The sequence below is a fragment of the Gopherus evgoodei genome, chromosome 1 (assembly GCF_007399415.2).
Source record: "Gopherus evgoodei ecotype Sinaloan lineage chromosome 1, rGopEvg1_v1.p, whole genome shotgun sequence".
Taxonomy (NCBI): Eukaryota; Metazoa; Chordata; order Testudines; family Testudinidae; genus Gopherus; species Gopherus evgoodei.
The window spans coordinates 178863419-178886787 of NC_044322.1; the positions used below are offsets into that span (position 1 = coordinate 178863419).

The following is a 23369-nucleotide window of genomic DNA, read 5'->3' on the forward strand; positions in this document are numbered from 1 at the left end:
TGTCTGGAAAGTCCCTCAAGTCATCAATTTCTTTTATGAATAGCTAATTCACAGTGCAATCTGGAGCCTGGAAACTTTATTCTCCTCAAAACTAAGTCTACAAATATTTTTTAAGCTACATTAAAAGCTTTGCTTTTCACATTTTGGATCCAATTCTGCAATCTTTACTTGCATATGTAAATGTTGTTAGATCAGGTCCTCTAATACCTATGCTTACTCACCTCAAAAAATGTGCAATTTACATCTAAATGAAGAAATGTTAAATAGAGAGAGAGAAATGATCAGACAAAAATATTAGGAAACCAAAACTACATTTGTTATTAAATATACTACTCTTTAAACAATGTTAAGGGGCAGATCTCAGCTGCCTCTTAATTCTTAGGATTCTTTGGCCTAGAAAAACCCCAAAACCATGCTGAGTTGTGAGGATATGGACTATCAGTTGAGAAAAACATCTGGGAGAAAAAATGTCAAAGTCCCCATTGAAGCTGAAGAAATTGATAGTATGCATGACTCTGAAAAAAGATATACCTCCAGAACAAGTGAACCATGCCCAGCTCTCTCAGGTATTGTGGAGTACCCTCTACAATGCTCTTGTACTTCTTAACCTATGTTTGAGGGAGAGGTTGGAAACCCCACCCACCTTCCTGGCACTATTAACAGAAGTCAGAAACCAAGAAGGTAGTGAGGAAGGCTTTTGATGGCTCCTATATCACAGCCCAAGGCAAATGCATTTAAAAGTCATGAAGAGATAGCATGCAGTGTTGTTGTAGCCATGTTGGTCCCAGACTATTAGTGAGACAAGGTGGGTGAGGTAATATCTTTTATTGGACCAACTTCTGTTGTTGGTCCAATAAAAGATATTACCTCATCTACCTTGTCTCTAATGAAGAGATGGTGATCACCAGAGATGTGGATGTGCAAAAGCAATTGAAGAACCTGAAGGATCAGGTGGCTGTGCTGCAAATAGCACAGTCATTTTTGCTTCTCCCAACGTATCAGGAAGAAGGAAAATATCCAACCTAGGCAGCTCATTCCAATTCAGCTATAGTCAGAGACACAGGGGAGACCATCTCCTTCTGAGGACCAGCACCCACTGACATGTTTCAGCTGTGGAAAAGTATGGCATAAACCCCAGAGGTGTCCCAACCCCAGGCATATGGAAGGCATAATGTGCATGTTCCTACAAAGTTACAAAACAGGGAAATTTCAAAAACAAGTAGCAACTAACCCAACCTATAAGTTTGCTTCAGCCTTGGCTAAGAGAGCTGGGTGTTCTAGCTTAGGCAGTAGAGATTCACACAGTAAGAGACAGAAGTCTCAGGTTTGATCCCCTCTACTGATGACTAGGCCAGTGGCCTTACATAAATTTAAGGTTCTAAACACTTACCTCATGTGTTACAAATTGTAGGAGATGCATTCATAGATACAAACAACTCAAATATCTTGATCATAGAATCATAGAAAATTAGGATTGGAAGAGCCCTCAGGATGTCATCTAGTCCAACTTCCTGCTCAAAGCAAGACCAACACCAACTAAATTATCCCAGCCAGGGCTTTGTCAAGCCAGGCCTTAAAAACCTCTCAGAATGGAGATTCCACCACCTCCCTAGGTAACCCATTCCAGTGCTTCACCACCCTTGTAGTGAAATAGTGTTTCCTAATATTCAACCTAGACCTCTCGCTCATGCAAACTTACAAATTGATTTGGCCATAAAACAGAACAACGATAAAGTTGTTAGAAAGCATGTAGTCATTTTTAGGGAAGAATTTATGGTATCACTAAATTCAGCTTTTAGGGGGAAAACTGAATTTCCTAACTCTGTACAAAAGTATGGCTACACCTACATCCATTCAGAATGGCTCTAAAATGGACACACGTAAATGGCAAAACCTGAACTATTACACACCCATATTTTGACTGAAAAGGCTCCATCTCAAATATCTTCCATGCAGATTGCTCTTGACATATGATGGAATAATCTTTGAGGTTGTGTAATGTTGCTAGGCCAAATGTGCACATATGAACATACAGATGATGCACCTTAACACACAGGCATTACCTTGGACTATTCTTCTCCTGTTAATGTCTGAGAGGACCTGCAAAGCCTTTCTTTGACTCTGATTTAGAGAATGTTTGCATCTGTAATTAAATTGTCATTAAAACTACTGGCATGATCCTGCAGACTGAAGTCAACGGGAGTTTTGTTTGAGTATAAACTACAGGGATGGAGCCTATAATCAGCCATGACTCAATAGGAACATTTATGCTATTAAAAAAGTCTCTGTGCAGTTTAATACTCCTACTCTTTACCAGTGCGCACAGTTCTCAAATGCACAGACACATCTATTATGAAAAGGAATAATAAAAAATAATGAAAAATAGTGTGTGATTTTACAGCATGTTACTGATTATTGCTATTTTGTTCAGAACGTACCTTTTCTCTTCATAGAAATCTCATCTTTCAGCCAGGATTGAGGGGCTGGAGAAAAGAAGAGCAGTTCTAATTATATACATGCTCTAGATTAAAATTAACCCCTTTTCACAGTTATCTAATTTGAAAATTAGCCACAAAGTGTCAACCCCCAGCTATAGATATACCCCTAAATCACTGCTCAAGGAAAAATGATCAACAAATACCAGCCTTCCAAATGCATTTTTGTCTCTTAAAGGGCACACTTTGGCACTACCTATAAGGAAAGATCTGCCAAAAATTAGTCCTTAACTTGTAGACATAATTCCAAACACAGGGGCCATAATCTAATATGGAATTACAGGCAGGTGTTAGGAGAAAGCTGTATGTCTCAAGTATTTGTGAACATTTAGATGCATGAATTTGCAGACCATGCTGATTATTTTCCACTGGTTCAGAGCACTCTGGCTTATGAGAGTTAACAAGTTAGACCTTGAGGCATTTATAACAGGGTTGAAAGTACATTGGAAGCAAAGAGACCAGAGAGAGCACTGTACAGGAGAATGTTAAGAGGCTAAATTGCATTCATGTCATGAGGTGTTTTTACGTTTTCAAAGAAACTAAGCTATCAACATTCTCCTGTCTCTATACTGCAAGGATTTCTTCTAAATTTTAAATTTAGAAAACATTATAGCAAGCAAGTGAAAACACACCGTCACCAACTGCTGCAACCAATGGTCCAGTTTTTACCTTCTTTGGGGACTGGGTGAAGCTGTCTTACAAATTACCTGAAATGTATAAAAAATATATATTGCCAGATAGGGAATATACTAAATTAAATTCCCTTATACATGCCAAGATCATTCTTATTTAAAAATGTATGGAGCTGCAGAAACAAGACAGGTTTAGATAAATAAAATAAAGTTGGACTTACCACTGTGCTATTTGTGTTAGTCACTCCTTCCTCTTTGCCTCTTCTCTCCCTGGATAACAGAATGAGGTCATTTTATTTACAGTATAATTTCTCTTCCTACTGAGAACAACACTGTACCTCCCAGCAGAATGAGTTCAGTGCATTATTTATAGCCCAATTTTAATTATTTAATTTTTCATAACCCACTGAGAAAAAAATTAGCTAAAAAGACAAGTGACTTAATTGTCCTAATTTTTCCTTCTGCAGACTCCAGAGGAGAATTCCACAGGATTTACATTCTCAGGAACAAAAAAGAAGTGAATGCTAAACCCCTAAAAAGAATAAAATGTGTATGGAGATTAGTCTTCCTCAAGAACATTTTATTATAGTCATACTATGCTGTGACCATTTTTAAAAAGTGCACATTTTAAAGTGCATCCCGAGTTTCTAAGGAAAAAAAATTTCATGTCAAGCTGGGAGCTTCAAAAACACTCATCCACAGTTTTGAGATAGAGGATAATTTGTTATTACAGAGGCAGTGAGTTGTGAAATCAGCCCTCAAGTAGAGAGCCTTTTACACAACAAAATAAAATCCTTATTGGATAATGTAAATGCCTACAAACAAAAACCCAGCCCCCTCTCAGAGAAAAAAATGGCATTTTTTTCATGACAGACCATCATATCACTTTCCTGAAAAACAGAAGAAATTGTCATCTCTCTGCATCATTCATGATTACAAAAAAGGAACCAATTAATTTATTAAACCCAGGCAGTGCAGGATTTGTCTCAATTTATCGTGCAATAATGTGTCTAATAAGACGAAAAGAAACTGCTGTATGCACTGATCACAACGTAAAGAAATATCCAAATCAAGAAGAGCTTCCAAACAGAGTCAGTGAGGACTTCTCAAGAATTGCATAACCATCAACCAGTCATCCTATAATTAGCCAGAATAATCTTCTCTCATAATCTCTGAGATTAAGTTATACTTCCTATTTTGGGACTTCCATTGTGTTATTTTAATATATGTGGAGGTTCAGACTCTTTATGAAAAGCTGTTTAAACTACATCAGATTTAAGAAGCCAACAGATTTAGTGATCAGTGGTTCACATCATTCATTTTATGCCTTCATAACACACGCAGAGATTTGCATTTTCTCATTTAAGTTGTAATTTAGAATATAAAGACATACTGTGCTACCATATCTGTTTCTCTGTGAATGACGACGACAGAATCTCAGGATCACATTTTTAACCCTTTGAACATCAGCAGCTACTATATCATTGGCCAGTAATGGAGGATATATACAGTACACCTCTATAACACTGACCTCAGGAGCCAAAAATTTTTTACCTCGTTATAGGTGAAACAGCGTTATATCAAACTTGTTTTGATCCACTGGAGTGCGTAGCCCCTCCCCCCTGGAGTGCTGCTTTATCGCGTTATATCCGAATTTGTATTATATCAGGTCGCATTATATCGGGATAGAGGTGTATGTGACCCCCAATCTGCCACATGAATGGACCCCTACACATAAGTTGGACTCTGTGTATAATTGATGCCTATATTTCATATTGTCTATTAGATTAAGGTCAAATAAATGCTACAGCATTTTATAATGACTAGGTCTGTCCAAATTAAATATTTATAATTTCTATAGTAACTCAGATGAGTTCATACCTTGCCAATTGTTACAGTGAAATATTGCAATATTTCTTTATTCTTTGGATACGAGATAAGTGTGAAAACTTGTATACACATGTGCTACCCTCTACACACTTGCTGTCTTTTTTAATGGTGATCACTACAAGAGTCAACATAATCTTTCCTTTGACTGAATGTTGCAGTCAATAAATTCAACCTATTTAGGCCACAGTTCTGCAAAATGATGCATAGATTTGGTCCCCACAAACCACACAGAGTCTTACTGACTTTATTTGGGCTCTGCACTGGGATCTGGATGCTTGTAATGGAGTGCACAATCAGGGCCTTTCACTGTATCTAAACATAGTTACCATATTATTTTGGCATTTAGATTATACTCGGTCACCTATCCTTCTTTCTTTCTGCTAAATTCTGGTAAATTTTAAGATGTCAATAGGTTACACAGGCCCTACTTAAAACAACAACTAGAAAAGAAAGATTCAGAACATTCTTGATTCAGAAATGCTGTGATATTTTGAACAAAATGAAATATTTTGACATTCTCAGATCAAAATATTTTTCTTTATGATTAAAGCATAGGATTAGTTCTCAGGAGGTCTGTCAAAGACTTGTTGGAACATTAGCAAGTCTCTCAACCTTTTCACCTGAATTTCTTCATCTGTAAACCGGGGAAAATACTTTATTAGCTCACATAAAACTACTATTACTTACTTGGATTTCAGTTGCACCTAGGATGTAGTGCAGGTAGGGAGTTTAAGCAATCTCCCATGATGTCTCATGGTCTTTACTCTGGTTGAACTACCATGGTGTATCATGGGAATTCCAGAATTCTTTAGCCAGACTACAAGGGAGCATGAGGCACCTGCACGAACAGTCCCATAAGGGACCATGGCACATCAGGCAGACATAGTTCAATGTCAAAGAAGGCCAAAACTAAACATTTTGATTTGGTTCAACAAAAGAAAAAAAATGATTTGAGAATGTCAAAATATTTTGTTTTGATCAAAATATTTCAACATTTCTGAACCAAATATTTTCTGAACTTTAGGTTCTGAAAAAAAATTTAACATTTTTTATTTTTCATCTCAATTCAGACAAAAACAAATATAGAAGTGTCCTGTGTCATGAAATTCTGATTTTTGACCAACTCTACTAATGACAAAGAAACTGGACAATTCAATCCCATACACTTGGTTTGGGGTTTTCAACTCTCTAAACTCTTCCCTGTTCTAAATTCTTCCACCATGCTTTTTTTTTGGCGGGGGGGTGGGGGGAGGGAAGAAGTGTTGAAAAAGAGATCTTAGCTGGAACAGAGAAATTATTTCATACTTCAAATGGAGTTTTAAAGTGATTCCACGTTACAAATTGATCTAAAAGAACAAATATTCTTTGGCCAAAAAGGGCCATTAGAGCCTGAAGCACCACTGGATTCTTGCATGCAGCCAGATGAAGAAGGAATTTCTGAGACAGGCATAACCTTTGCTCCTCTAATAAACTGCTGAATGAAAAATACTTTACATCTTTTGATTTTGTATGTAAACTTATGAACATATTCCATGAGAGGACAGGAGATCAGATAGAAAAGTGAGAATAGAGGAAGGAATAAGAAATGAAGAACAGCTGGGTGGTGGGGGAGAATGAAAAGAAGAGAAAAGCAGCAGCAGTAAACTGGGAAGGCTAAAGCCATTGTCTTCAAGACAGACAAAAGTTACTGAAATTATAATATTGTACATTATTAACCAAAACAAAATTAAATAAATAAAACCCTGAGCAGAAAGAACACAAGGGAGGAGATGATGCAGGAGAGAAAAAGGCTAGGTTTGGTCTGATTTTTAATTACACACTGAGCTTTGACTGGATTAAAACATGCAATCGTCATCAGAAACTCCTGCATTCTAATGGGCCTACATTACTTTTTTACAGTGGATAATTATTTACAATACAATTTTATAAAAAAAAAGCAGTTCTGATTTATTCTGATGTTCCAAGATCTAGTTACCAATCAGAATATAAGATTTCTTTATAGCATTTTAGAATGCACAGTTATGTCTATTTGTATCATCTGGTTTCTGTCTGGCACTGGTTAACAGCTGCTGTGGCATTGAAAGGATTAATACAACAAATTGTTTAATAACCTATAGAAAAACCAATATTTTACATCTAGCTTACAAGAAAAGCTATTATAAAATGGATATTGACAGAGATGGATTGTAGATGCTATAACAATCTCAGGGCTCTGACGATCGCAAACCTCTTGAGTATCACTATACAGTTTATGATACAGTATCACAGTACTCAACAGAATTACAGCTTTGTAACTAATCTCTCCCTAACAGTTACACTATATGGAAACTGGGAAGTCCAAATACAAAGCGTCTATACTATGAATAATTGCACTTCAAGGCTTTTCCCCAACAATATTTGTAAGCTTGAGAGTGATAAATGGCACACCGGTTATAAATGAGCAACATGGTCAATGGCACTGAAAGGCAGGAGTTCAAATAAAAGTCGTAAGTCTAAAGAGTTCGGAAAAAGTCCATAGACTGATGTTGCACAGTGCTGTATGATAAATGATCTGAAGTGTTATTCTGCAATTAGAGAAGGCAGTTGATAAGTGAATAAATGTGGCAATATCCACATCACAGGCTAGACCTATTTTTATTTGAACTACTTCACCAGCTTCCAAATGTAACCGCTATTGACGAGGAAAAACACAAGATTTTCTAGCGACATACGTGATTTTTAATATTTTAAATTACTTTTATCTTAGGAAGAGGGGTACGTGGCAAGGAGGCCAAAGGTATGATTTCCAAAAATCATCCACACCTATAGAATGGAATATGATGACACAAAGTCCAGGACAAGAGAGAAAGAGTCCCAGTATGTCCAAAAAGAGCTCCGTTGGGAGACATTTAGTGTGTAAAGTAATGATAATGGGAGAAGACATGAATCTAGCAGATATTTAAAGATTCTAATGGCTTATACATAAAGACTACCACTTTCTTTCCAGGAGAACCCCAACACAGTCCAAAATACTTTGAGGCTGCCCAGGTTTAACAAATAAACAGATATAAATGTAAATATGTCTGCTTTGGAGACTTGCTTATAACAACTATTCTAAGGGCCTGGGGTCAAGTGTAATATCCTCTCATCACATAGGGTATGATTTTTCCCTTGACTTCAGTGAGAGCAGAATCAGGCCCCTAAGAGCTTAAAATGGAATACAGTAGAACCCATTTATCCTACCCTCCATTATCGGGCTCTCTGTTAATGTAACAACCAGCACACAAAGGTTCTGAAGTGGTTGGTCTCATGTGGCCACTAGGTGGCGCTACAGCCTTGCACTTTTCCATTATCTGAATTTTTGATCATCTGATCTGGCCCTGGTCCTAATTAGACTGGATAAATGGGGTTCTGCTGTATCTGCACACAGCACTTCCAATTAAACTTCTGAATGGAAGGCGGCTGGTTAAAAGCATTGGTCAGGACAGCAGGGACCACAGTCTCCCAGTCCTGACATGGTTTTGAGACAGAGAAATTAATCTTTCCATAGGGGAGGAGGATCCAAGCCCGTCAATAGGGCATATTTGGGGGCTTGCTTGCTGACTGAAAAGTTCAATGTCTCCATGTGAGATTTAGGGCTCTCTCAAGCACTGGTGTAAACTGGTAGGAAAGCCAGTGAAGGAAGTACTTAATGTATCCCCCATGTGTTAGGATGGAGGTGGAAAAGACAGGGAAAGATTTCTCCATTTAATGACAACTCAATCCCACAGTCTTCTGGGCAGCTCCCACTTAAGTCAATGGGAATTGAGGGCATTCAGTACCTTACAGCAATGTGATTAACAGCCTGCAGCACTGAGACAGAAGAGCCTGTTTTACCAAAGTGCTGACCACTCAGAACTCCACTGGAAGTCAATGGCAGCTGCAAGTGCTCAATATCTTTCTAATTTGTAAGGGCCTCCCATTCTGAAGAGGGAAGGAGATTTCTGACCTTGTATTGATGAAGATACAGACTTTCCCTCGGGATTTTTTAAAATTATTATTATTTTATAATCACAACTGCATCTCTCAACTGCTCCTGGAGTGCTGGGTAAAATGCAGAAGATCAAGAATATTTACAATCAATCAGAGTATACCAAAATATGATAAATCTCAGCATTAAAATATCTTCTTCAGCTAAAGCTACAGAACAATTGTAAAAATGGATTCCATCATTACAGGCTTGTGGAAAATTGCAAAGCAGCTTTAATAAGATACACATACATGTTAAAACAGTTTAAAACTCAGATATTAAAAATAATGTTGCCTTACAGCTTGATGATCACTTTAGATACTTAACGCAAATTTAAAAGCAAAAATACATTTCACCATTCACTGCGTATTCATTTATCATACTTCAGTTTGAAAATGAAAACAGATTGACTATAAACAAAAAGAAACTGACCATTTTTGGGCATTAGCACAAGTCTGCAATGTTTGGGTTGCAAAACTTTTCCTTAAATAAATTAAAAATTCAGAACATTTCTTCATTAAATTTTGTGTAATCTTCCTGTAAACCTATGCCTCTAAAACCACTGAAGTCAAGTTGCAGGATTTAGCTTAAGATTTGGAGCCCAAGGTATCTGACTCCATAACACAAACAGAGGAGCAAAGATTTGCATGACAGGTATAAAAAGAAGAAAGATTCTGAATCCTATGCTCCAATACAAATGTAAACTTTGGCTCCTACTTGTGCACAATTCCCTGCAATAGCATCGAAGCGGGACTAGTCCAATATCTTGTAATGAACTCAGAGATAGAACCGAACAGACATGAACTTACCATGAGACTCACTGATTTTTTTTTAAAAGTAGATCATATGGATAATTTAAAAGGAATAGCTATCTAGTCTATGTAAAAACTAACCTCCAGAAAGCTCGAGTCATTGCTAAAAGGAAATTGTTAGCAAATTAGAAATCCTCTGCCACCCTGGATCTCATACTATCCTGGTGTAATGGATTACGTGTACTCCTAATGCTAAACCAGGTCACCTATCAGATGTATGATAAATCCAGCACATTTACTCGTTTAGTCATTTAGTCACTGTAGAGGGATGACTAACAGTAAGAGTAAGAAATACAAGTCATATGATCTACTCTGTACTCAGATCAGAATTTGGATGGTATCCACTAACTAAGGCCTGGTGTTACACAGTGAATGATGTGCACCTTATTTCTAGTCTGAAAGAAAATGTGAATAGTTACCCATTCAGTGAGCACCATCCATTTTGTCCACTGAATGAGGCAGGGTGCTGCGGAAAAAAATACAATGTGATCATCGATTAAAGCCTGTGTGCAAAGATTCGATAGGTGTATACATGGAGGCAAGGCAACCTTAGCTCTGGCATTTCCTATCCTTTGCGTGCTTCCCTTTGCAACTTTAACAATTAATTAAGGGGAGGGGTTAATATAATTGGGAGAAGGACAGAGCTTTTACATATATATGGCCAATGTGATGTTCAAAATAAGCTTTGACAATGATTTATTATTTTCTTCATGGAATACTCAGTTGCACTCATCACTGTTGTATTTGGCTGCCTCACACGATCTTCACAACAGTGTAACTATTATACTGGGATACAAATAGATTAAGTCCAACATTTGCAAAATTCTCAATAAAATGTTGAGTTTCTCACTGAGTGGGCACCCAACTTAAATCTCAGGACTGATTTTTCAGATTACTTAGCGTTTTCTTACAACATTTTGTACATTCAAAGTACTGTATATAGATTGATTAATCCTCATAGCATTCCTGTGATATGTATGTAAAATATATGTATTACCCGACTTTTACAGTTTCAATATTGCCTAGTCTTAGGAACCAAAGTTTCCAAAAACAAAATAATCAGTTCTCATAGTTTTCTAATTTCTACCTTCAATTTAATTCCCCTCTTCCCTTATTCAAAATGACCACCATCTCCCATTACTGTCAATGGGACTGAAGCCAGAGGCAGCCCTCAGCAAGATAGCCATCAAGTCCCTTCCCATTGTAGGTAAAAATCAGGCTGCGCCTAGCAAAGATGGCCTCCACTTCCCATTGTTTCCAATGAGGTTGGAGCCAGGTTGCTCTTCAGGAAGATGGTGGCACCTTATTCACCATATGAAAGCCTGGCACAGGCCAGGAGAATGTGGAGATGCTAGGAGTGAAGGCAGCAGGGAGGGGGTATGTGTCAGGAAACAGAACAGCACTGAGGAGTCATAGCAATGCAGGAAGCAGGAGATGGACTGAGGGGAGAATTCTATTCTACATTATATATGTCGTGATACCACGCTCATCACTGTACTATATCTGAATGCCTTTGAAAATATGATATGTAGAAGATTTGAGGAGAAAAAGGATGGAAATACAGAGGGAGCATTGAGGCAGAATGCGAGTGTGGCAGTTATCTATCCCGTTTATATGGGGAAAGGGATACAGAAGAATAGAAGAGCAATTCCCCTCCACTAGGGAGATAGGACAGGGCAAAGCAGAGTCCACTCTAGGCTATGAATAGGGACGTCTGCATGTTTGTGTGTATTTAAGGTTGAATTTTGAACCTAAATGATCACATACTAATTAGGGGCAGGCAGCTTCACTCTAAATGAGAAAAAAAATCAGAAGGCAATAGAAAATAATGCTTTTCTTTTTTAACTTGAGATTATTTTGGGGCCTGATGCATGACTTTTTAATGCTTGGTATTGGCAATACTGAAGATGGGAGAACTGAAAGAAAAAGGCAAAACAATGCCAAATGAAAACAAATTTTAAAACCTTGGAATGATGTGGAAAACCAATAAATTTTCAGAATGGTTTCAGGAAATGGGATTGTCATATTCTGGCCAGCAGGGATCATTATGACCATTTAGTCTGACCTTGTGCATAACACAGGCCACAGAACTTCACAAGCACCCTCAAGCCCACACCCTCTCTTTGAGCTATAACATACCTTCTTGAAAGATATAGAATCATAGGACTGGAGGGGACCCCGAGAGGTCATCTAGTCCAGGCTCCAGTCCTCCTATGTTGAAGTCTTGATTTAAAGACAGCAAATGACATAAAATTCACCCTGTCCTTAGATAAGTTGTTTCAATAGAAAATTACCTTTACTGTTAAAAATGTGCACCTTATTTCTAGTTTGAATTTGTCTAGTTTCAGTTTCCAACCACTGGATCCTTCTATACCTTTTTTGGCTAGGTTAAAAACCAATCTACTCTAAGAAACCTCTTCTTGAAAAATATGATCAAAGTCACCTCTTAACCTTCTTTTGGATAAACTAAATAAATCAAATGTCTTTATTCTCTCACTACATGGCATGTTTTCAGACTTTGAATCATGCTTGTAGCTCTTTTCTGACCCTCTCCAATTTTTCAACATGCTTTTAGAAGTAAGAACACCAGAAGTGGACACAACTTTCTAGTAATGGTCTCACTAATGCTGTAAATAGAGTTAACACCACTTTTCTACTCCTACTGGACATTCCCCTGCTTATACATCTTCGGATTACATTTGCCTTCTTAGCTACAGCATCACAATGGGAGCTCATGTTGAATCCAACTCATTCTAACGTGAGCCCTAAATCCTTTTCAGTTCATTGATTTCCAAGACAGTTCTCCATCCTGTAAGTATGACCAATATTCTTTGTACTCAATGTATGAATTTATATGTGGCTGCATTAAAACCCATATTGTTCAGATTAGCCTACTTTACCAAACGATCTAGATTGGGCTATATAACTGCTGTGCTCCCATCATTATTTACCACTCCATCCACAGATTTAACCAGCAATGGTATTACAGTTTATTTTTTCTTCCAGAACATTGATAAATATATTGAACAACACTGGGCCAAGAATAGATCCATATAGGACCCTGGTAGAAACACTCTCCTAATATGATGATTCCTCATTTACAATTACTTTCTGTAATCAATGTTTTTGTACAGTGTTATTTTATTTAATTTCTGATCAGAATGTCATGGTATCTCTTGTGTGCAATTCAGGTGCCTTACTCAAGTCCATTCTTCTCCTCCTGCAATCCCCTGCCTCAGTACCTATCTACATGCCTTCCAAATTCCACAGCAAATAGACAGGGGACTTACAGACAGCAACTGATTTGATTAACTACACAATCATGATTTGTTCCCTGAGCATTATCAGACCAATGCATGGAATGAGGCAGTGGTCGAAGAGAAAAAAAATAGCATGAGATCAAGTAATTAAAAGCTATCTTCATTAGACTTGGGTGGGCAGCAGTTTTCCTGTCCAGCAAAAACTTTTGAGAAAACTAGAATCCAATAACTTTTGAGATTTCAAACATTTTTCCAGTTCTGCATCAGGACAAAACTTAGACCTTCTGTTTTTTTGTGAAAAAAAATTGGGAGAGATACTTACCTCTGTCATTAGGACATTCACCTCAGAGGTAAGAGAGCTAAGTTCAAATCCCATGGGGGCCGTGAAAAAAGAGGGGGCTCATGTTCATGCACATACTTCCATCCTGACTTGAGAATATTTCCATGAGAGTTTCATCAAAAATCATATGAACTGGCATTTTTCAACAAAAAAACATTTCATCAAAAAATTCCCAATTGGCTCTAATCATACACCCAAGGAAACTAAACAACACAGGCCACTTTTCCTAATTTATTTGTGCTTGACTTTGCAACCTTAACTTCTTTTTAAAATATGTTTTAGAGTGTAAACACACACAACGTTCAAAACATTTTAAATCAGCTGTTGAAAATCTGCTTGTTCCTGCCAAGACCAGGAGTTCTGGCTTGCTTTGTTGATTTATTCGTTACAAAATTTCTGTTTATTAGGTCTTCAGAGATTAATAGTTGAAGACATTTTGGTCAAATGAAGGAGGACATAGGGTCTCCAAAAGATTGTATGTTACAAAATATTTATTATTCAGATTTTTAAAAGTATCTATGTCTTATCAAGAAAACCTAGACACTCACAACAAATTTTACACACACACACACACACACACACACACACACACACACACACACACACACACACACACACACACAGTGAGAGAGAGAGAGAGAGAGATAGTCTAAGCATAGATCCATTTCCCACCATTGTAAATACATAAAATCCCAGGGTATTCCTTGTTTCGTTCAACAAAAGACAGTTCATTATTCACATTGGTTTCTGGTAGGTCTACAAAAAAGCTCCATCTGAATTAAAACTTTACTGCAAGGTTACTGGTCAGAAGATGATCAGGTCAGCACATTACACCAATTTTATCTTTTGCATTGGCTCACAGGCAAATCTTTAGCATTTTTCTTGTTATTTACAAGGAGATTAAGAAGGTCTTGCTCTTATTACCTCAGTGATTTCTTGCCATATGCAGATCTGGTCATTCTTTAGATGCTGGCAAATTAAATGCTCTAGCAATCAGCTTAAAATCTTGACAAAATAACTTTGGTTAATTAACCAGAGCAAAGTCCTCTTCTTTGTGAATTTGATTTTTCCAGGAGATCTGCAAGACTACTACCATCACTCTTAAAATAGATTTTTTTTAATCCAGCTTCAATGCCCCAGGACATGTCCAGATAAACAGGCAATCCCTTTAATATGAATATTTGACAACTTGGGGAGTGTGGGGAAGCTTATTAAAATCAGTTTCTAAAGCATTAAAAGTTAAGTTACTACACGAAAGTGACCGGATAAGAGAAGAGCTGGTTTTAAATAAAGCATCTTCTCTGCCAGCCACATCAAGTATTTTTTGAAGAACTGCAAAATCTCATTATATACAGATCTGTTAAAGGCACAGAGCTGTGGAAAACAGGACCTTGATTCAACAAAGGTATTCATTTAAGAAATGTCTACTTTAGTTTACATTCAAAACAAGAAGGAATTTGTTGCTACCTTTTGACCTATTCTTAGGCCCAACTGTGCCCACACAGAGCTCATTACAGGCCCAGGGGTTTGGACTGCTGATGTGGAGTTTTGGTGGAGGGTTTATTCAGATATTTAATATGTTGAAGAATGGGATGCACATTCCAATTCATCACCTCAAACTGACAGTCACCAGGCTTAATGGTTCCATGGTTTGGACCTGTGTGTATTTCACTGGTGTTGAATTTAATTATTTTAGGACTCAGTGGCCACCTGTGCTGGCTTTCCTTACTATTACAGTCCAGTGGACATAGTTCTATGAAGTTCTTGCTGTTCTTATAAGTTTCCCTTCTTGGTCAGGACATACCCTGCTCTGCGCTGAACTTTGCTCACATAAGTAGCCCCAATGAAAATTAACCATGACAGGAAAGTTAAGCACTGGAGGCCAGTCTCCACAACCTGTACTAAGAGCTGCACTGGAACACATTATTGTCACAGGAGAATGCTTCAAAACCTGAGCTGTCACCTGTACTACTTTCCTGCCTTTCCAGGCAGTTGAGTGTCATGCCAAATCCAGAGACCCAATGGCATTGACATATGATAGATTTAGAGCAATTTGGTCTAGTTCAGACAATCCCTTTTTAAAAGGAGAATTTTAGATTATATAAGAGGATTTACAAAAAAATCCTTTATTGATCACTATATATCCAAAACATTTGTGTTTGATACATAAACTACAAGGATCACTTTCTAATTTTACCTTTTCAAGGAGACAATGTCCTCGCATTGTTTAATCTTGCCACAATATTTACTGTGCTATTTACTTACAAAGGCATTTGAAAAAGAATGGCCATTGAGCAAGAGATCAAAGTAATTTATGTGTGCTGAAGAGCAAACAGATCCTGTAGGGTAATGAAACCAAAAGCATTTATTTTCAGAATGTCAATGTGAGTGAAAGCTATGCTGTGCTACTTGTGTGCATTCAATTCTTTCTATATTAACCCTTGCTTTTTAAACAAAGACTTTCATATTTTCAATAGGCATGCCCATTGGAAAAGTCCTAAACCTTACATAAATTAATGGTTGCAGTGTGCATGTTGAAATAAAATATTACATGACTTTTGTATCAAAAATAACATTTGCTTCTCTAATTGCTACTTAGCAGCTAATATTTGACACTCTCTAGTTCTCCTACCCATGCTATCATTCCTGTCATCATGATTAATACATACAATCATCCTGTAAGGTGATGAGGACAGTAATTTCTACTGCTGTCACTATTAGCTAAGGATGCTCAGCACCTCCCAGGATCGGGCCCATAGCATATGCCCAGTCTTTATGCAAATTTCTTCCTAATCAGTATTTATTTACATGGGGGAGGGGGAAAGAGTTCTTCCCTTTAGCAACTCCAAATCACACAGCTTGACACAAAATATTTATTTCTTTTTCTAGGAAACGCGGAAGTATAGTTATACCATATATAAACCTATGTACAAGTATAGTTATGCCATATATGTTGTAAACCCAGCTGGAAATTCCCTTAGGAAAACTCTTACCTTATGTGAAAGAGCAGAATTAACCCCCAGTTTGCAAAGTGAGAACGTTTTTCTTCTAAGGATGAATATAGATCCCTTTTTAGTTTGGTACCTTTATGCTTTCTTCCAACCTAATTTTGTCTGTGATAAATGCCACAGTTCCTGTGGAGTCACTTGAGCTGCTGTAAAGAAGGAATTGAAGTTAAAAAAAAAACCAACAAAAAAAAACAAGTGCACTCAACATTCCTCCCTTGACAGATTGCTTGTCAGGATACTAAAAGCCTTGAAAGCCTATAGGTGAGGTAAAGCCTCAGAACAGCCATTCTTTAGATTAAATTGGATCCTAGTTTTCTGCTAATTATTCTGTACTACCATAATTAAGTTAAAGCTCTTTCAGACTACTAGTTCTCTAAATTACCCAGGTCTGACATATACTGTATCTTACAGATACATTCCAAGAGGTATTGTATGGCTAAAGGACATCCACTAGGCCAACATTCAATTTAATTCCAAATTAAAAATACATGCATTCTATGGGAAGGTTCTGCAAAGTGAGCAGGTTTTTGCTAATTTCCATACTTTCTGTAACCTAATATTCTATCCTATGGGGTGTATCTCCTCACTGAAGGCTCAGTGTATGCAAAAAGGAGGAGGAGGACTGAGGGAACTGATTTTGTTTAGTCTACAGAAGAAAAGAATAAGGGGGGGATTTGATAGCTGCTTTCAACTACCTGAAAGGGGGTTCCAAAGAGGATGGATCTAGACTGTTCTCAGTGGTACCAGATGACAGAACAAGGAGTAATGATCTCAAGTTGCAGTGGTGGGGGGTCTAGGTTGGATATTAGGAAAAACTTTTTCACAAGGAAGGTGGTGGAGCCCTGGAATGGGGTTACCTAGGGAGGTGGTGGAATCTCCTTCCTTAGAGATTTTTAAGGTCAGGCTTGACAAAGCCCTGGCTGGGATGATATAGTTGGGGACTGGTCCTGCTTTGAGCAGGGGGTTGGACTAGATGACCTCCTGAGGTCCCTTCCAACCCTGATATTCTATGATTCTGCAGAAACAGTGGGGTGGGCAGGCAGGCTGCATTCACCAGAAGATACCAAAGAATGGCAGTGGGTGGAAGCAGGCTTCTCCTAATACCACTTCTAAAAGGTCAGCATGGAGTTGTTGACCCCTTGGCTGTCCCTTTAAGACTGAGGAAGGGATGGAAAAAGGCAGCAGGCAAAACACACACTAAACCATGAACATAGTACCTGGCACAAGAAGCAGGAAAGGACAGATATGTGAGGAGGAGGGAGCTTAGCCATGCTTGGCCAAACTTATTTGAAAAAAGTGTCAAATTTGATATACAGCTCTACTCCTATATAACACGACCCAATATAACACGAATTCGGATATAACACGGTAAAACGGCGATCGGGGGTTGAGGAGTGAGGCTGCGCACTCCGCAGATCAAAGCAAGTTCGATATAACGCGGTAAGATTTTTTGACTTCCAAGGACAGCGTTATATGGGGGTAGAGGTGTATGTATATATCTTACGGGAGTTTTGGGTTCATAACTAAACTATGCCAAACTTGGTCCTAACAGATGCTTTCAGGAAGACAGCAGGGCTAGATTCCACTCCTTTATCTGCTACAAACATCCTATTTCCCCAACAATCCCTCAGTTTACAATACTCTAAATAAAGGTTACATTTCTTGAAAGCAACAGTCACAGCAGCTCTGTGAACCCATACCAAAATACCTCACAGCACACAGTGCAGTTTCTGAAGCCTACTTAATAAAATTCCACAGGCTCTTAAAAGCACCCTCATGGCGCCTTTGAAATGCCAATATTTAATAATACGTATTAAGCCTGTCAGTTACTCAAGTGCTCATTTCTCTTAAAAAAAAATCAATATTTAAATGTATTTCACAGACAATAAGTTATGGCTCCCCCGCCTTTCCTTAATGCTATGAAGAGATCTAAACAAACTGTTCCCATTAAACTGTGCACATCCATTAATAAGACACCATACAAAAGTTGGCAAACCAACTTAACAGAGAGATGTTTGGACCTGGCATAAGTTTACATAGTTCATGTACTTGTTTGGGATAGGAGGAGAATTTAGCTTTTAGGTTGGTTCCGCCCACCCCCACAATCATTTCTTTGTCCATTAAGATATTTTGGGCAGAATTTTCAAAGGTGCCTAAAGGAGTTAGGTGCCCAGCTGCTGCTGAATTTGAGTGAGATGTGTGTGTCTCACTCCCTGAGCCTTCTTTGAAAAAAGCAAGCCTAAATTAAGGAAACAAAAATATTTTGTAGGCTGACACTACAAGTCAACATTCTCTCTTATCCTTACTTCCTCCATTCTATTTACAGCAGTTCTCAAAAGATAATATTTTCAAAAGTGCCAAAGTGACTTGAGTTCTAGTTACAAAAGCACCTACATAACTTAGGAGGCCAATACAACTTAGCCATCTTTGAAAAGGGAACCAAAGGTCTTTTGCAAATGTTACTCTATGGTGCATTTTCAAAGGTGACTTAGGGACTTATAAGCCTAACTCTTTGAAATTCGATAGCACTCAAGTCCCTAAGTATCTAAGTCACTTCTGAAAATGGGACTTAGAGCAGGGGTTCTCAAACTTCATTGCACTGTGACCACCTTCTGACAACAAAAAAAATCACTACACAACCCCAGGAGGGGGGTACTGAAGCCTGAGCCTGCCCAAGCCCCACTGCCCTGGGGCAAAGCTGAAGCTCAAGGTCTTCAGCCCCAGGAAGGGACCCTGTGACCTGGGTGGAAAATCCTCAGGATTTGGCTTCAGCTCCAGGCCCCAGCAGTCTAATGCCAGCCCTGATGACCCCATTAAAATGGGGTTGCGACTCACATTGGGGTCCCAACCTACAGTTTGAGAACTGCTGACTTAGAGGCTTTTGAAAAGTTCTCTCCAAACCCTTAATTTCTCATTTTAATTTTCCTAAAAGAAATGATACTATTATACATTAAACAAAAGATGTCCACAAAGCAATTATGAGAAACACTTCAGATACATTTTCTAAACCTCATATGGATCCTTCTGATGCTTTTAATAAACTTCTTTTAAAAATCCTTACAAATATTCATTCTTTAAGAACTTCCCAGCCCTGAATCACATGTGCACTGCAGAGGACGGCTGAATCTTGGAGGAGGCTCTCAGGGTAAGGGGAATTTTGTGGGAGAAAAAAGATACTAAATAGTAAGTTACACAAACACACACACCAGGCTGGCTTCTATTCCCCTTCCCCCAATCATTTGGAATAGGAGGGCAATCTGAAGCTCCTGAACCACTGCCCTTCCAACATCAGTAGTAGCATTAAACTCAGAGGGGGAGCAAAAAGGCATGAAAAGGAAGGGTGGGCAGTGCATGTCCAGGAGAAGGCAAAGAGGAAGAGTCAAGCAAGCATCTATCCTATCCCTAATGATGTTTCTCAGTGGGGCAATTCATTTAGCATCATAAGTTAATGATGCTGGAAGCAGCAGAAATTCCTCTTCATAGAATCTCAATACTACAGCAGCCATCTCGTCATGGGAGGAAGCTGGGTGTCCCATGTAGCAATGCCACAGACCCATTGATGCAAATTCCTACAGTATGCAGATCCTTGGCCTTCAGATCCCCTGCCTAGATCTGCTCCAGCACCAGTCTTGCTCTCAACATAGCAAGACAGCAGTGACTCCAGCTTCAAATCTGCCTTCTCATTCCACCCCTTTTAAGGCTCAAAGGGGAGAATTGGGTTCAATATGGTTACACTGTCCTGTTGTGACTAGGTAGTATGGCAGTGGTCATGACACAGGCAAACTTTCCGCTGATTACAACAGAAGTTTTATCTGAGTGAAACTAAATAAGGACCCCAAGAGTTGGCTCTATAAATAGCAATCACCATTAAATGGTCATTATTTATCCAAACTTGTCATGCACTGGTATCTGAGATGCTACAGTTATTCATACAAAGAATGATATCATATTGCAGTCATGGAAAGAAAGAGGTTTTAATCCAACTGTAATCCATTTTAGATGTGCACATTTTAATAAAGAAAAGCGGACTAGACACACAAACAGGCTTCCACACAGTTTGACTCCCAGTTTTGTCTGTCTGTCTGTCTTTTTTTAATAAAACCAGGGACCACACCCTGTTTGGAATTCTGTACAGCACAGACACATTCAGTGGCTGAAAAATACCCTGTCGGTAAACATATCATTACACTTACAATGCAATCACAACGTAAGTATCAGTTTTCAACAATAATTTACGTATACTAGTGTACTGTTCAGAGCAACCATTTCCTTAAAATGCCTACTTTTTTAAACCAAGTTGCTAATTAATCAAAGCAGTAACACTGAGATTTAGTTATTTACATTCTAGTGCTCTCAGACCAAATAGAATAGCATCACTAATATTCTGTTTGTTTAAAGTACATATAACACCTGATACTTTGTTGCAGCTGACCCTTATCTAAAGAAAATTTCATTTTTGTAATTAAATTTTAAAGCAAGAAACTTTAAAAAACCACCAACATTATTTAGAAATTAAAAAAAACAAAATCAAACCAACCTGGTATCTCAGAAATCTCCCTTTTACTCATTCTTGAAGTGACAATGTTTGTAAAGGTCCACACACTCTGGGACAGACAGCCCAGTAACTAGCATACAGAGCAACAAAATACTTCTCAACCATACTCATACAGCAACCCACAGACATGAGGTAATGCTTAAAGTGTATCGACAAGTCTCTAAAGCTTTTTGTCTTCCACTGGATATATAGTGCAATTGATTTTCTCCTTTGCAGATCAGGCATCAGTTTATAAATAATAGGCATGAACTACTGGGAGAGTGAAAGAACATATTTCTGCCGAGTCCTAGGCTTTGAGCAACTGCTCTCTAGTGTCAGTAACTCATAGGAAAAACAAGCCCAAGGACTTGAAGTGAATCAGATTGTTGTGTTGCTGTTTTTCTAACATCTTATAATTGTTGGAGCTGATCTTTCCATGACTGGTAGGCACACACTATTTTTGTGGAATTTGGGGTCTCAGAAGATTGAGTTCAGTTCTCCACTCTATTACTCATTACCTGTGAGTACGTGGGCAAGTAACCAAGGTACAAAGATTAACTGTACCTCCTTTGCCCCATCCTTCACCTGTCTTGTCTAGTTACACCGTAGGACGTTCAGGGCAGGGATTGTCTCTTACCACATATGTGTTTGTATCCAGTGCCTCATGCTATGGAGCCTCTAGGCTCTACTGTACTACAGAGCAATAATTCTGATATTGTTGATATTGATAACACTGCAATACAAACAAGTGCAAGTCTAAAATTCCACCCAGGTATAAAGCGAACGCCATGCTCAATTACTCCCAGGCTGAATTCTATCCATGATGTGCACGTGTCAAGCCCGGAGAGCAATAAGCCCATCTCTGAAAGGAAACCCCATTTTTAACAGGACAGTGAGGTTAAGTTTTCATAACTCTTGTTAAAAAAATCTTAGCAGGGTATCTTGTAAGGATATATAATAAAACTTGAAACAATATAAAGCACAGAGATATTTAGCAGTTAATGTAAATATATGTTTATCATAGTTTGAGATGGCTCTATCCATGCTCATTCTACATGATTACAGGCAGACGCCCCAAAGGGAAGACAGCCTTGGTGCAGAGGAGTCAGATAATTGCATTTCCCCCATCCTCTACATTACAAGGAAGACAGAGCCAGTGTTAAATAGTTTGAGGATAACTAAGAGCAGGAAACATAGTTACCAGTGAAACACCCCTCAGGTCAGGATGTGGCACTGCAGGGACTCTTCGTCTCTAGTACCCCCTTGTGTCCTGGTTCCATAATGGTTTGCAGCTTTGATGGCCTAGCCCTCCAGCCAGGTCAGCTCTCAGTTAAGACCCAGAAAACAAATTAAATCTCAACTCAAAATAGCCACCGAGGCATGTAAGTTCATAATCAGAGCACCTCTCCTTCATAGAAGCCCAAGGCTAGTGTTGTCAAGATTAAGCAGGGCCCACGTTGGGTGATTTGCCAGCCCCCATGTGCCACATTCAGACAAATCCAAAATCTCAAAATGGAACTTGGCCAAAATAACTACATTTTGCTTCATTTCAGGTTGAAACCAATGAGTTCCATCAAAAACGAACTCTGGATAAGTACTTCTTGTGCTTCAGTCATCAGCGTGTCTACGCATCAGTCAGTCTGCTCAGAACTCTGGGAACCAGGGCTAGGTTTGGTGTTTATTACCTAGATATAAGGTTCACCAAAAATGTTTTCACAGCTCTAATTAGATGCACTGCCTGCAAATAAATAAATAAGGGATAAGGCATCACTGGGGATGAAAGGTCAAAGGACTGGGTGTTAGGAGATCTGACTTCCATTCCCATTTTGCATGCCATGTTTGACTTTTAGCATGCCATTTCTCACTAGATGCTTTGGCATGCTCATATGTAAAAATAGGGACAATGATCTTACACTTTGGGAAAGCACCTTGAGGTGTAGGTGTGACAAGTGTTAAATATGTCAGTAGCAATAGAGTGACAGTACCCCTTCTAACCACAGGTTCATGACGGGCTGGAATATGTCTTGAACTAACAGTTGTTGTAAAGATTCCAATTTTCCATATACCAAAGGGGTAGAGTATGATGATATGGCCCCACAAGGCATGTAGTTAGTCTCTGTTAGTAAGTACAAGAATTCAAAATATTGCACAGAGTACAGGACATCCTGGATCAAGAAGGTAGTGGGGAATTTAGTAAGCACAAAATATGCAGTTATTTTAATAAAGCCTTTCAAATACCTGCTTTCAGTGTCTGCTATAACAAGTGTCCAAATGCATCTGAGAGTTCAAAATGCTCAGCATTCCAGTCACTAAGTAATTGGCTTGACTTACCAGTGGTTTAGCTATGGAACACCATGTACTATGGCAAGAAGTAAACACTCACCAAGGTGCAACATTCCACATCCACAGA

General features: G+C 38.5%; 1 long non-coding RNA gene across 11 annotated transcripts in view; it reads right to left on the reverse strand.

Moving 5' to 3' along the window:
- The window catches only part of LOC115659560, a 489657-nt gene extending 468540 nt beyond the window's left edge, over positions 1 to 21117 (reverse strand). For 5 of the 11 annotated variants that reach the window (XR_004002583.1, XR_004002586.1, XR_004002584.1 and 2 more), the window contains exons 1-5: positions 20963 to 21117; positions 16411 to 16571; positions 3349 to 3397; positions 3128 to 3202; positions 2439 to 2483 (exon numbers count right to left, since the gene is read on the reverse strand). This is a non-coding gene — a long non-coding RNA (uncharacterized LOC115659560). The remainder of the gene's footprint in view (positions 1 to 2438; positions 2484 to 3127; positions 3203 to 3348; positions 3398 to 16410; positions 16572 to 20962) is intronic. The other 6 variants (XR_004002588.1, XR_004002585.1, XR_004002592.1 and 3 more) reach the window with 4 other exon arrangements.
- Between the last annotated feature and the right edge of the window lie 2252 nt (positions 21118 to 23369).